We start from the raw sequence: 13,242 nt of genomic DNA, 5'->3' as shown, positions 1-13,242 counted from the left end.
CCCTTAGCCCTTCTGGAAGGGAACCGGAGCCAGCCTTGGCTCCCGCAGTGTCTACATAGGCGCTTCTGTTGGCTTGGCTGTTATAATCTTAGATCCCACGGATACAGAGCCTCATATAGAACACCTGCCTGCCCAGTGCTCACAGCTCAGGAATGAGCTGGGAATGTTGCTTTACCAAACAGTTTCCTTAAACTTCCCAGCTTGGGAGCATTTGTTTCCTGTGGTGCTTCTGGGGATTTCACCTGGCCATGTCCCCAGCCTTCCCAGAGCTTAGAGCTTGGCTTGCGTCCTGCCTTTCTGCCTTCTGTCTCATCCACCTCTGGCTCGCTGTCTTCTCTCCTAACCTTCTGTCACCCAGAAAGGCAATTTTCATGGATCTCCTTATTCATGGAGACTCCACATCCTGTCTCACAGACTAGACTGTAGTAGGTATTCAGTGCAAGGGTTGAATGTCCGGGAATCTGTGTCATCCAGGTGGGGCTGGAGCTCCCTGCTCCACACACCATCCTGCAGTCCTGCCTCTAGTTTTTCTCCTGCTGGAAAGCTCTTCCCTCACGTTGCTCCTGAGATCAGTTTTTACATCTCTTACCTCAACATTCTCAACATTTACATCTCTTACCTCAACATTACCTCAACATTTACATCTCAATTGACTGTTGAGAGAAAGTACTCTCACTATGCCTTTTGCCTCCTGCACTAGAAGTCCCTCTGTTTTGGTCCCACTGTTCACTAACTTCCTCTCCTTTCCCTGCCTCACTCTCTCCATCCTTAGTCTTGCTCCAAGAAGCCATCCTACCTCCATTTGACCCATTCTTCTCTCTCTCCTTCCTCCTGGCATTTATCGTTTGCATGGCATAGAGTTACATCTTCTTTGCTGTGTTGCATCATTAGCCTAGTGCTTCTTATTTTAGTTTTTATTCCACTACCATGAATACCTGATTTTGCCCTTAGGTTAGTTCCTTGAAGGGCAAAGACTAGAAATTACAATATTACTAATACAATGCCTGGCCCATAGAGGTGCTCAAAAACATATGTTGAGTAAATGAATAGGTGAATGTGTAGTAAAAGTGTATTTTCTTTAGTATGCTTATTTTGGGGGGGGGGCACAGGATTTCCTCATTTCAGTTCTTTTTAATCCCCTGGAAAAAGTACCCTGCAATTTTCTCATGTGTTTTCTTTGGGACATTTCTGCCTTGGTCTGCCTGAAGAGTCATCCATTCAACAAATACATATTTGCTACTGTTTTTAACGCAGCACTTTTATTAGACTGAAGTTTAGACATCAGTTCTACTTTCCCCTTTCATTAACTTTTATTGTCTGTAATGTTTTTTTATTTAAAAAAATTTAAATTGAAGTTTAATTGATGTGTAACATACTAGTTTTAGATGTACAACATAATGATTTGATACTTGTGTATATCCCAGTGTTTCTTGTGTCTTAGTTTTTTCTTCCCTCTATATTCTAGGTTTCTGAAGCTGGGATAGTGTCTTTGCATAGTGGTTAAGAGCATACAAACAAACTTGAGCTCAAATTGCACTTCTACTATTGATCAGTAATGTTTAACTAGTTACTTCCCTGGGACACTATGTCTTCATCTATGGTGGGGATAATAATAGACCTTATCAGTTCAGATGGAAATGTGAGAAACAAAACAATAATGTGAGAAACAAAACAATAATGTATGCCGTGCATTGAGTAAAATGCCTAGGATATAATAAATGTTCAGAAAATTACAGTGATAATAATAATGGTTATTAGTTTTTGAAGTCCTTTATTCTACAACACATACATTGAGAGAAAAGTGTATAATAGGTTCTCATCCAACAATTGTGGCTTATCCACAGATGAATTTATAGCAAGACCTAAGAGGTGTAAAGGACAGACCCTTGAACAGACTTGCCAGACCGTATATATAGTTTAGCTGGGGTCAGTGCCTGGGTCTAATGAATGCTAGCCTAAGACTCTTTCCCTCTCCCCATACTGTGAAGTAGACCAAGGAGGTCCTCCTGGGAGAAGAAAGGGAGGATGCTATCCTATGACCCCCAAGAAAAACATCAAAATAAATTTAATAATTACTTTATTAGGCATTGTTTGGCTCTTGGTAAGAAAGTGTGGAAGCTGTAGGGAGATAGATTTTTTTCCCCTTAATCGAAGGAAAAATGTTTGAAAATTAAAGCAACCTGAAGATGACATGGGTTGTTATCCCATAAAGTCTCAAGTTCCCCAGTACAGAAGGCACTCAAGTGAGGCCAGATGGCCACTTGCTAGGGATGTTGTGGACAGGATTTGCAAGCCAGGCAGGTGGCTGGCCAAGGTGACCGAGCAGTTTCCTCTACCATTTGAGCCAGGCCAGTACTGGACACATGGGTTGGAGAGCAGCAGCTCTTCCAGAACCTGCCACTGTCCTCCATTTAACACTACACACCCCCATTAAGAAGCCAACCATTCCCATATTCAAAGGCCCCAGCTTCAGATTCCCGAAGATGGGAGATACCATAGTATCTTTGAAGTTTTCAAGAATTCTCCTCAACTGTGATGTGTATCAGTTATTCTAGCTGGGCCTGGAGGAGGCTCTGGCATCTGCTCCATCCCTCTGCTCTCCTTGGTCTCTCTACCAGGAGGACTCGACTCTCCCAGAATCCATTCACTGTAGTAGTGTTAAACCCACACTGTGAACCCTTAAGACACCAAGTCATTCTGTCCCTTTGTCTTAAAAACTAACACAGATTGTAGTCCCTGGGCAGTGGAGAGCTGTCCCGTTCTTCACTACAGAGTGCAGTTTATCTCTTTGGGTGGCCTCGAAGCTCCTAGGTTCCTGAGCCCTGATGGTAGCAGCCCCAGTCCCTCTGGGCTCAGCTGCAGAGGTGCCCTGGGGTCAGAGCACTGCAGGGAGAGCATAGCTAATGGAGGCAAGGAGGGGGTGGGCAGCCACTCAGAGCAAGTCAGAGCCTGACAAATGGAGAGACTTTGTGTGAGATCAGCAGAAGAGGAGACACAGACACTTGACCTGGTTTGGAATTATTGCAAATCCATCAGGCTCTGTGCAAATTGAGACCATAATTCAGATTGTTCATATCGTCACCAGCATCCCCATTTCCATTAAGCCCTGCTGTCCATCTCCCCTGGGCCTGGCTCTGTCCAGCACCTAATTGAAGGGGTCAAGCTAGCACTAAATTAACAAGCCACTCTGGAGGGGTCAGCCCCCACCCTAGCCTTCCAACTTACAGTCTGTGGTTAACCTTGGACAGATTCCTATCTCCTTCTCAGCCTCAGGTATAGCTTCAGCTGAAAGGGTGTGGTACAGGGACCCATGCACAGAGGGTTTAAACCCTAACTCTGCATCTTATTAGCTATAGGGCTTTGAAAATTTTCTATAAACTGTTGAAACCTTGGCTTTCTCATTTGTAAACTAGAAAAAAGACATATCTGCTCTATCTACCTAACACTATATCTGGTGTTAAGCTAATGTTGAGGATGTATGCAAAGGTGCTTTGAGGTTTATAATATGCTAGGCAAATATGGGCAGCTGTGGGTGCTTTCTTGGGTGACTTCCAGGGGCTCTCTGCTAAGTGAGAACCCAGCAGATGTCTAGCATCTGTCCAGACTGTCCTTGTCTCAGGGCTTGGTGCTCTGTCCTGACCCCTGTGGATCATGCCCCCTCAAGTGGGAGGCTCAGCCACAGCGCATCAAGTGCCATGAGGGCTGGCAGCAAATGCTGCGAGGTCGGGGTCCCCACCCTCTCTCTGCTCAGAGGAAAGGGAAAGTGGACAAGGACATTTATCATGCACCTATGCGTCCGGCCCTCCACTGGCTGTTCTCTGTGTGCTCAGAAACTCTGCTGGCCCTCACAAAACCCCTTTCAGGTAGATATCATTGTCCTTACTTTATGAAGAAGGAAGGGAGGCATGGAGGAATTAAGCAGTTTACCCACAGCTACTCAGCCTGTGAGTGGGGGCCTGGATTTGATTCTCTCTGCTTCAAAGCCCACCTCTTCTGATACCACTTGCTGTCTTTGAATTGACCTTTCTGCACTTGGTCCTGGCTCCAGCCTCCACTCAACTTCACCTGGGTGTGTGCCCACCAACTCCACCCCACCCCACCCCCTAGTTTCACCATGCCTGGCCCTGTGCCCATGACACTGGCCACCGGTCCCCCAGCCCCGTTCCACCTGCCATGTCACCCCGTGCCTTCGTTCTCCCCACCTTGGCCTCAGCCCTGTGACCCTGCTGGCGCTGAGGCTTCTCTATCTGGGGGCTCCCTAACCTGGCCTGCGGAAAGGTGCAGGTCACTGAACTCCAGTCCTTGTTAGTTCTTGTTCCAGTTCCTGTTCCCCCCTCCACTACTGGGACTTCTTTCCTGGACCACGAAAATAATTTTCAATTCAATATTGCAAAGGCTTCTTTTCTAAATTAAACTAAATGGGAGAGCGGCCTAAAGGGACAAAAGATCTCTCCTTAACACTGAAATAGAACATTAGCCAGGAGGGGTGAGATAATGTCAGAAGAGGTCCTCAGGGGGCTATTCTAATCCTATTTCCCATGTGGAGCCATTTGAAGTCTGGCTGGGCCTGTCCACCTGCTTTAAGAACATGCAGATCTAAGGAAAAAATTAAGTTAGCTGCCACAGAGGCCTTGACTACCAACTCTCAGGAAACCTTTGGAAGCCTAACTTAATTTACCATGTTTTACTGAAGATGTGTTTTCATATGTGCACAGTGGCCAGGCTCTGGGTTACACAGCCAAGCTAACCCATATCATCTCAAGCCCCCACTCCTCGCCAAGGGCCCTCTGACTTCTCCAGAGGAGCCTCCAAGTACACACGTAGGGGCTCTGTCCCTTCAGCTGGAAGGGGATTGCTAGTCAGCACCTTGACCTCCTTCCTGTGTTGCAGTACTGATTCAATCACATAGTAGCTGTGGTCTTCTTGTGCAAGCCACTTAGCCTCTCTGGGCTTCAGGTCCTTCATCTGGAGATGAGAAGACCTACCTCATGGAGAACTTGAGATAATTTCATTTGCATAATGCTTATAAGGCTTGTTCCAGTATTAGCAAATATTAAACATTTAATAACCGCTTTCACTTTCTTTGTATCCATTTCTTTGTAAAAATGAACATGATTTTGTGAGGACAAATGAGAAAATGTAGGCTAGAGTGCTTTGGAGGTGTTCAGGGCAGGGTGTGGTGTGTTTTTGTCATGATTTTATAGAGGGAACAGATAGCCCTTTCCCCTCTGTGTGAGTCCATGAACCTCAACCCCCAGCAGAGCATCTCTCCCACCTTCTGGGTCTGGCTCCAAACTCAGGAGCCAGGCAGGTCCTGCCACAGAACAATCCCTTATAATTCCCTACTGGAATAGTGAAACTGTCCCCTGAGTGGGCCTCTGACTCCTGACAGGGTGTCTTATCAGATACACCAAGCTGATAAGCCACATCTTGAAAGTTATTTATTACCAAAGGTCTGAGATAGGCCCCTGTGAGAGGAAAGGGATGAGAGTGGGTGGTGGGGATGAAGGCTGGTCTCACTCTCTTCCTTTTTCTCAGGAGCCAGCGGGGCCTGCTTTGGAGATCACTGCTCACTGTCATTGTTCCTTTCTGTCCTCTCAAAGGTTTCCTACACCCTCCAAGCATTCAGGATCATACCCTATTCTGTTGTCCTTCTTTTCTCATTTCATGTAGTTAGTTTGGTAGCTGATTTTTGCAAGCCCTGCCCAGGTACCTGGCAGATTAAGGAAAGAGCTTAGGAGTTAGCATCAGAAAGCCCAATTATGACACTAGGGAAAATAAGACTGGGGAAAATAATTCTTGTTGCCTCTGTTTTCCTCATTTGGTAAAATGGGAATAATAGTCAAATGAAGTAATAGAAGTAATAGGCATAAAACTGCCTTGCAAACATAAAGTGCCATACAAAACTAGTAACAAGGCCACAAACTTGGAGCCCTCTTTCTTCTTGGTCCAGGTCCTTGTCATTCTAGCTACTTGGTAAAATTAAAAAAGGGAAAAGCTGGCACTTATTTAGAAAGCAGTAAGTGCCAGTGCCTTTACTTTAATAAGTTTTTTCATCTGTGTTATGGAGGTGAGAAAACCTAAGCTTTGTTGGTATTTTTTCAACTTCACATAGTTAATCGTTAATCAGAAGATTGGAATTTGGATCTGTCTGCCCCTAGAAGTGGGATTTTCCTGCTGTGGTAGGCTGAATAATGGCCCCGCAATATGTCTACATCCTCATTGCCAGAACCTGTGCCTATCACCTTATGTGCCAACAACAGACTTTGCAGATATGATTAAGTTATAGATCTTAATGTGGGGAAATTAATCTGGCGTATCCAGGTGGGACTGATGTAATCATAAGGATCCTTATAGAGAGAAGGAGATATGAAGACCATAGCACAGGTTTGAAGATGCTACCCGCCCGCCCCACTGGCTTTAAAAATGGAGGAAGTAGCCATGAGCTAAGGAATGCAAGAAATACAACTCTAGAAGCTTGTAAAGCTAGGAGTTGGATTCTCCCCTAGAGCCTCCAGGAGAAACCAGCTGTGATGACACCTGGACTGTGGGCCAGTGAAACTGATTATTGGCTTTTGACCTTCAGAATTAGAAAATAAATTTGCATTGTTTGAACCACTAAGTTTGCAGTAATTTGTTACGGCAGCCATAGGAAACTAATAAACCACTATATCATGCCATGTCTTTTGTTCACCATTTTATGTTTTCTTTGTTGCCTTAAAGGTCCACAAATTATAGCCTTCCCTAACTTTCTTATCCCCCCGTGGGAGCAGGCAGTCTTTCTTGGTCAAAACAGTTGGGGGACTTGGGGCGCCTGGGTGGCTCAGTGGGTTAGAGCCTCTGCCTTTGGCTCAGGTCATGATCCTGGGGTCCTGGGATCAAGCCCCGCATCGGGCTCTCTGCTTGGTGGGGAGCCTGCTTCCCTTCCTCTCTCTCTCTGCCTGCCTCTCTGCCTACTTGTGATCTCTGTCTGTCAAATAAATAAATAAAATCTTTAAAAAAAAAAAACAGTTGGGGGACAAATACTAAACCTACACATCCTAGGAGACCAGTCCAGGGTGAGGCATTGTAAAAGGTACCACAAAGTGGCCTTCAAGGAGTTTAGTAGCTATTTTTGGTGCAGCCCTAAAACTCAATGGCACAAAACAGTATTTTATTATCTCACACTTTGTTTGTGGGAACAGTGGCTAAACAGTTGCTGTTTAGCACATATGTTGCTGTGTTTCAGGGTCTTTCAGTCTGCAGTGAAGATGTCAGCTTTTCTGCAGTTACCTGAAGGTTTAACCAGGGCTGAGGATCCACATTTAAGATAGAGAAAAAGTTTGCTGTTTAGCATCAGAAAACTCAGTTCTGAAATTTCATTTTCTAGTATGTTGCTCATGGAGTTGTTGACAGGCCTCAGTTTCTTGCTAGTTATTATTATTTATTCAATTATTTCTTGCTGGCACGACTTCTCAGGTCCCTCCTTCCATGGGTCTCTCCATAGGACTGCTTGGGTGTCTCATGACTTGGCCCCTGGCTCTCCCCAGAGTACTAAATGAGAGAGAGAGAGGTGAGAAGGAGAGCAAGGGAAAAAGATGAGCGACGAATCAAGGTTTATAAGAACATGTCACTTGGACCTCGCGGGGGAACAGGAATGGCAACAGAGAGGTCAGCAGTACAGTATTACTTGTGGCACCTGATGGGTGCTAAGCACATATAAAGTGGATGAAAAATAAATTCCTGGAAGCAATTAAACAGTGCTTTTGAAGTCAGCAGAATCCGTTGAGTTAAATGAGTTGGGCGAGAGAGGTGTTTTTCATTCATGGTTGTTACCCTGAGATTCTCTCACTCCAGTGGAATAATACATATTACAGGTAGACAGAATGCCAGAGCTAGAGGTGACTTAGGGAGGTGCTACCAAAACCCCTCCTTTTAGAGATGGGGGAAGTTGGGTGCAGCTGGCCTTTTATGCTGGCGCTGAGCTCCCTGGGCGGCACGAGTGGTAGGGGCAGGAGGAGGGGTGTGTTAATTTGCTGGGGCTGCCATGACAAAGTACCACAGACTGGGGGGACTTAAACAACAGAAATTTACTGCCACACAGTTCTGGAGGCTAGATATCCAAGATCAGGGTTCCAGCAGGGTTGGTGTCTCTCCTTGAGAGCCTCTCCTTGGCTTGCACATGGCTACCTTCTCACTGTTTTCTTCCTGCACTCTTTTCTCTGTGTGTGTGTCCCTTTTGTCTTATATTTTCTTTCTCCCTCTCTCCCTCCCTTTCTTTTTGAGGTAGGTTCTGTGCTCAGTGTGGAGCCCACCACAGAGTTTGAACTCATGACCCTGAAATCAAGATCTGAGCTGAGATCAAGAGTTGGACACTTGGGCACCTGGGTGACTCTGTTGGTTAAGTGACTGCCTTTGGCTCAGGTCATGATCCTGGAGTCCTCGGATGGAGTCCTACATCAGGCTCCCTACTTGGCAGAGAGTCTGCTTCTCCCTCTGACCTCTCTTCTCTTATGCTCTCTCTTTCTCTCTCTCATTTTCTTTCTCTTTCCCAAATAAATAAATAAAATCTTGAAAAAAAAAAATGGGCACAACTGACTGATCCACCCAGACACTCCACCCTATCCCACCCCAAATCTTTTCTTAAAAAAATGTCAGTCCTACTGGATTAAGGCCCATACTCATGACCTCACTTGATCTTAATTGCCATCTTAAAGACCATGTCTTCATTATAGTCATATTGTCTGAGGTACTGGGATTTAGATCTTCAACATAAGAATTTTAGGAAGACACAGTTTAGTTCATAACAGGGAGAGGAACAAGAGAAAGTAGCCAAGCTGAGAATCTTAAAGGGGTGGCATTTGGAGGTGAACACTCCCCAATCCTTAGGTTGTGGTAGTGGAAAGTTAAGGAGAGGAGCTATGATATATTTGGAGAGATCCTTCCAAGTGGAAGCTTCCCAGTAGCAGAGCAGAGAAGCCAACGTATGTGTAGGGTTGCCCTTAGCAGAGGCTTCTGGAATTCTCACCTACTCACAGGATCAGGGTTCTCTTCTTTTATCCCCTAATATGTCCTCACCTTCTTCAGTCACTCCTCAGACAGTGGTGTCCCTTCATTTTATGGTTCATCTAGGAGACAGGATATAGTTGAAAAGCAATGAACTTGGGTGTGTGACCCACCTAGTTTGAACTTCCTCTTCACTACTTACTTGACCTCATATGAATATATATGTATATATTCATGTTTAAAGATAACCATTTAAAAAACTACATGTAGCACATTATAGTGGTTGGGTCATTCTCAGCTAATACTTCTCTTTGTCCTTGTTAAAGAATCTATTGGAAATTTGAGGTGGAGGGATTTGTATTGCTTCAAATTCTGGTATCTGAAGTGAGTTGACCTGTAAACAGTTTGCCTGACAGCATAGTGACCAAGGGGATGGCTTTGGTGAAGTTTAATCCTTAAAGGGACATCTAGTCAACCCACCTTTAATAACTCTCTTTCTCTCTCTTTAGAAGACAATTTTGCATGGCTTTGAACCCAGAGTCCAACTTTGGGCACCTGGGTGGCTCTTATGGTTAAGTGACTGCCTTCGGCTCAGGTTGTGATCCTGGAGTCCTATCTTATTGGGCAGATCTGGATATAAAGCACCTCCTCTAACCCTTTAAGCCTTCATTACTCTTAAGACTATAATTAACATTTAACTTGAGTGCAATATTTCCATTACATCCACACCAAACTTCAGAAATGTGGCTGCATGGTCATTTTTTTGAACTTGGACACAGAAAAGCCTACATTTTCTACTTCAGAGAAGTGAATGGAAATTGAAACCTGGAGGTGGTTGGAGCCAGGAGTGAGGTGGGCATGGCTGTGTTCAAGGTGAGGTCTTGTGAGGACACCTTACCAAAGGGAGTTTGGGCTGTAGACAAGCAGAGGAGGCATTCCACACCCCAGCACACACACCCAGACTTGACTCTGTATGTGTGGAGTCATGAGCCCATGACAGTGCTTCTGTTTGGAGGACCTTTTGGCAGGCCTGGCTTCATGACATCCTCTTCATCCATAGTTTTGGAATAACAAAAGGTGAAAAAGTCCCTCAGAGCCTTTTCTCTCTCTCTCTCCCTCCCTTTTTTCCCCCCTTTCTCCTTGCCTCCCTTTCAGAGAATAACTTTATCTAGAGTCCTTCACTCCTGCAAATTCATGATGCTACTTTAAGAGGTTCTGGGTATCTGTTGGTTATCTCTTGTAATGTCTCTGTCCTGCTTAGCTTAGACAAGACATATGGAAGTAGTCATCTATTAGGCATTCCAGAATCTTAACACTTTTCAAAGGCACTTACTGGGTTTGGTCGCAGATGCTGTCAATGTCCCACCCATGCCTCCTGGCCCTCACCTGCCTCCTGGCCAGTCTTCTACTGCCAACACTTAAGATATTTTACCTGTAGGCTTTCTATGGCTACCAAAGCCTATTCTGCCTGCCATCACAGCTGGCTGGAAGTGTCTGGGAATGAGCACAGTCCCCAGCTTCCTCATCCTTCCCAGAGGACAGCTTGGAGGCACGTGTTCTACATTGACTGCAGCGCTCCCTAGGAGGGCTGAGCCCCAAGTGCTATAGTTGTAGCCTGTACATCACTTTACTGTTGTTTGTTTTCTTACCTCCCCAACCTCACTTCTCTCCTTCCCTACTAATGGTTCATAAGATTACTTCTAAAGGAAAACTATTTCTCTACTCTCTACACTTCAGACACCAAATATGTGGGAGATTTCTTCCCTTATCAACTAACTACCCAACTCTCTGGACATCCAACTAGGTGTCCTAAAATTTTTTTTTTGTAGTTTTATAGTTTTATGAACACAAATATGATGTGCACAACAAGCTGTCTATTCATTTTCTTCACTGCGCAGCCTGGTGTTTTGATTGGTGACTCTGATTGCCAGCCGGGCTGCTCTTTCCACAATAGCTTTGCAGTTCTTGGAGGAGACATTGTGAGCAATCTCTGCACAGTAAGATTTGTTGCACATCAGCAGCACTTCAAGCTCCTTGACGTTGTGCACTGGAAACTTCCTGAAGCCACTGGGCAACATGTGCTTTGTCTTCTTGTTGCTCCTGTAACCAATGTTGGGCATCAAGATCTGGCCCTTGAATCTTCTGCGCACCCTATTGTCAATGCCTCTTGGCTTCCACCAGTTGCTTAATTTTGACATATTGGTCTGACTGGTGCCGGATGAACTTCTTGGTCCTCTTTTTAACGATCTTGGTCTTCCCCAACAGTCTGAGGACAGCCATGATGCCCAGTAACAGATGGCTGACCGGTGTCCTACAATTTAATTCAATTCTGGAGTGAGATTCAGACTTCACAGGTTTAAGGGCTCAATCCCATGAGACTGTCCTCACTGCAGATACTAGTTGCAAATAATGGGTCCCTGGGGAACCCACACTTCTGACTGGGCTATGAAGTCAGGTTCCCTATCCTCAGTTTAATTATTTGCTGGAATGGCTCACAAAACTCATGGAAACATTTACTTACATTTGCCCATTTATTATAAAGTGTATGATAAAGGATACAGGTGGATAGCCAAATGAAGAGGTACGTAGGGTAAAGTCCAGAAGGGTTCTGAGCACAGGAGTATCTGTTCCCATGGAGTTGGGGTATGCTCACCTCCTGGCACATGAATGTATTCATCAAATCGGGAGCTCTCTGAGCCACATAGCTGAGGGACTTTTATGGAGACTTTATGTAGGCAAGATGGATTATTACCTCAATCTCCAGCCCTTCTCCCCTCCCCAGAGCATGGAGCATGGAGCTGAGAGTTCTAAACTGTCATGGCTTGGTCTTTCTGGTGACCAGCCCCCATTGTGCAGCTACCTAGGAGTCGACCAAGAGTCCTCTCATTAGAGCAAAAGATGCTTCTATAATCTAGGGAAGTCCAAGGGATTTAGGAGCTCTGTCTGTAAGATTCTTCTATCACCCCCATTACTCAGGAAATTAAAAGGTTTTAAAAGCTCTTTGTCAAGAACTGAAAGCAGAGACCAAATATATATTTCTTATTAAGTCACAACCTCCTGAATAAATGCTTGCCAAGATAGACTCTTGGGAGGCACTTGTGGTACTACCTGTGTCCTGGGGGCCACAAAGAGCATTAATCAAGGTCATAACTTCTGGAGCCTTGATTGTCCAGGGTTCTAAGTGTCAAGGTCACCATGCAGTAGTTGTGTGATGTTAGGCAAGTTATGTAACACTTTTTGTCTTGCTTTCCTCATTTATAAAATAAAGTAATAGTCATATCTCATAAGGTTGTTGTGAATGTTAAATGAAATCTCTCATGAAAAACACAGTAATGTCTGGCGCATAGTAAGCTTTTAGTATAATTACCACTGTTATCTCAACCAAGAGCACTACCCTTTCCATAGCTCTCCAATTCAGAAATCTCAAAGTTAATCTTAATGCCTCTCTCTCCTCCTGAAAGCCTCATGACCAAGTCTAGTCAAGCTTGTCCTATCAATATCTCTGAAGTTTGTCCAGTGCTCTCTGTACTCTGCCACTAGCTGAGCTCCCTGCTGGATCATTGTGACAGCCACCTAACTGGCCTCTTCACCTCCAAGAGTGTCCTGTAATTGCCTGTTTCCTACGTTGAAGCCTAGAGGTGCTTTCTGAAAAGCCATAATCTGTATGCCACATGCTTACCTAAACCTGCTCAGAGAACCCCTGTTTTTCTCCGGAGAAAATCCAAGCTCTTGCCCTTGGCATGAAGGACCCTACAAACCCTCTCCATGACCTTACCTCTTCCAGTCCTTCAACCTGACCTTTACTTGTTCTGCCTTGTACAGTACAACCAGTCTCGTTAAACTGCCTCTTGCTTTCAGCATACACCACATGGTTTCACACATTTGTACTTTGCTCATTTGGTTGTGCTACCTGAAATACCTTTTACATCTTTCTTCATCTGGATACAATTTATTTTATTTTCTGAATTCAGTTCAGATGTCTCCTCCTTCAGGAAGCCTTCCTGGATGCCCAGGCTCAGCCTAGTGATCCTCTTCTTTATTCCTTCTTGTATTCATATGCAAGTATATACATCTTGTATACTCTAAAATCACCACATTCTACTCTATAGAAATATTAACTACTTGTTTCTTTAGTTAGATGGCAAGATCTCTTAAGACAGAATCTGAATCTAATTCATTTTTGTATCTCCAGAATCCAGCACAGTACTTGGCACATAATCTGTGTTTCATATATTTTTGTTGAAGTGAACTGATATG

General features: G+C 44.6%; 1 long non-coding RNA gene and 1 pseudogene across 1 annotated transcript in view; one reads left to right on the top strand and one right to left on the bottom strand.

The window, feature by feature from the left end:
• The window catches only part of LOC132013050 (uncharacterized), a 270,890-nt gene that overhangs the window by 65,633 nt on the left and 192,015 nt on the right, over nt 1-13,242 (top strand). The window lies entirely within an intron of this gene.
• On the bottom strand, nt 10,860-11,265 carry LOC132013032 (large ribosomal subunit protein eL32-like; annotated as a pseudogene).

Source organism: Mustela nigripes, chromosome 1 (genome assembly GCF_022355385.1).
Source record: "Mustela nigripes isolate SB6536 chromosome 1, MUSNIG.SB6536, whole genome shotgun sequence".
NCBI classification, from domain to species: Eukaryota; Metazoa; Chordata; class Mammalia; order Carnivora; family Mustelidae; genus Mustela; species Mustela nigripes.
The sequence above is the reverse complement of the archived record's forward strand: the minus strand, read 5'-3'. Positions and strand labels throughout refer to the sequence as shown.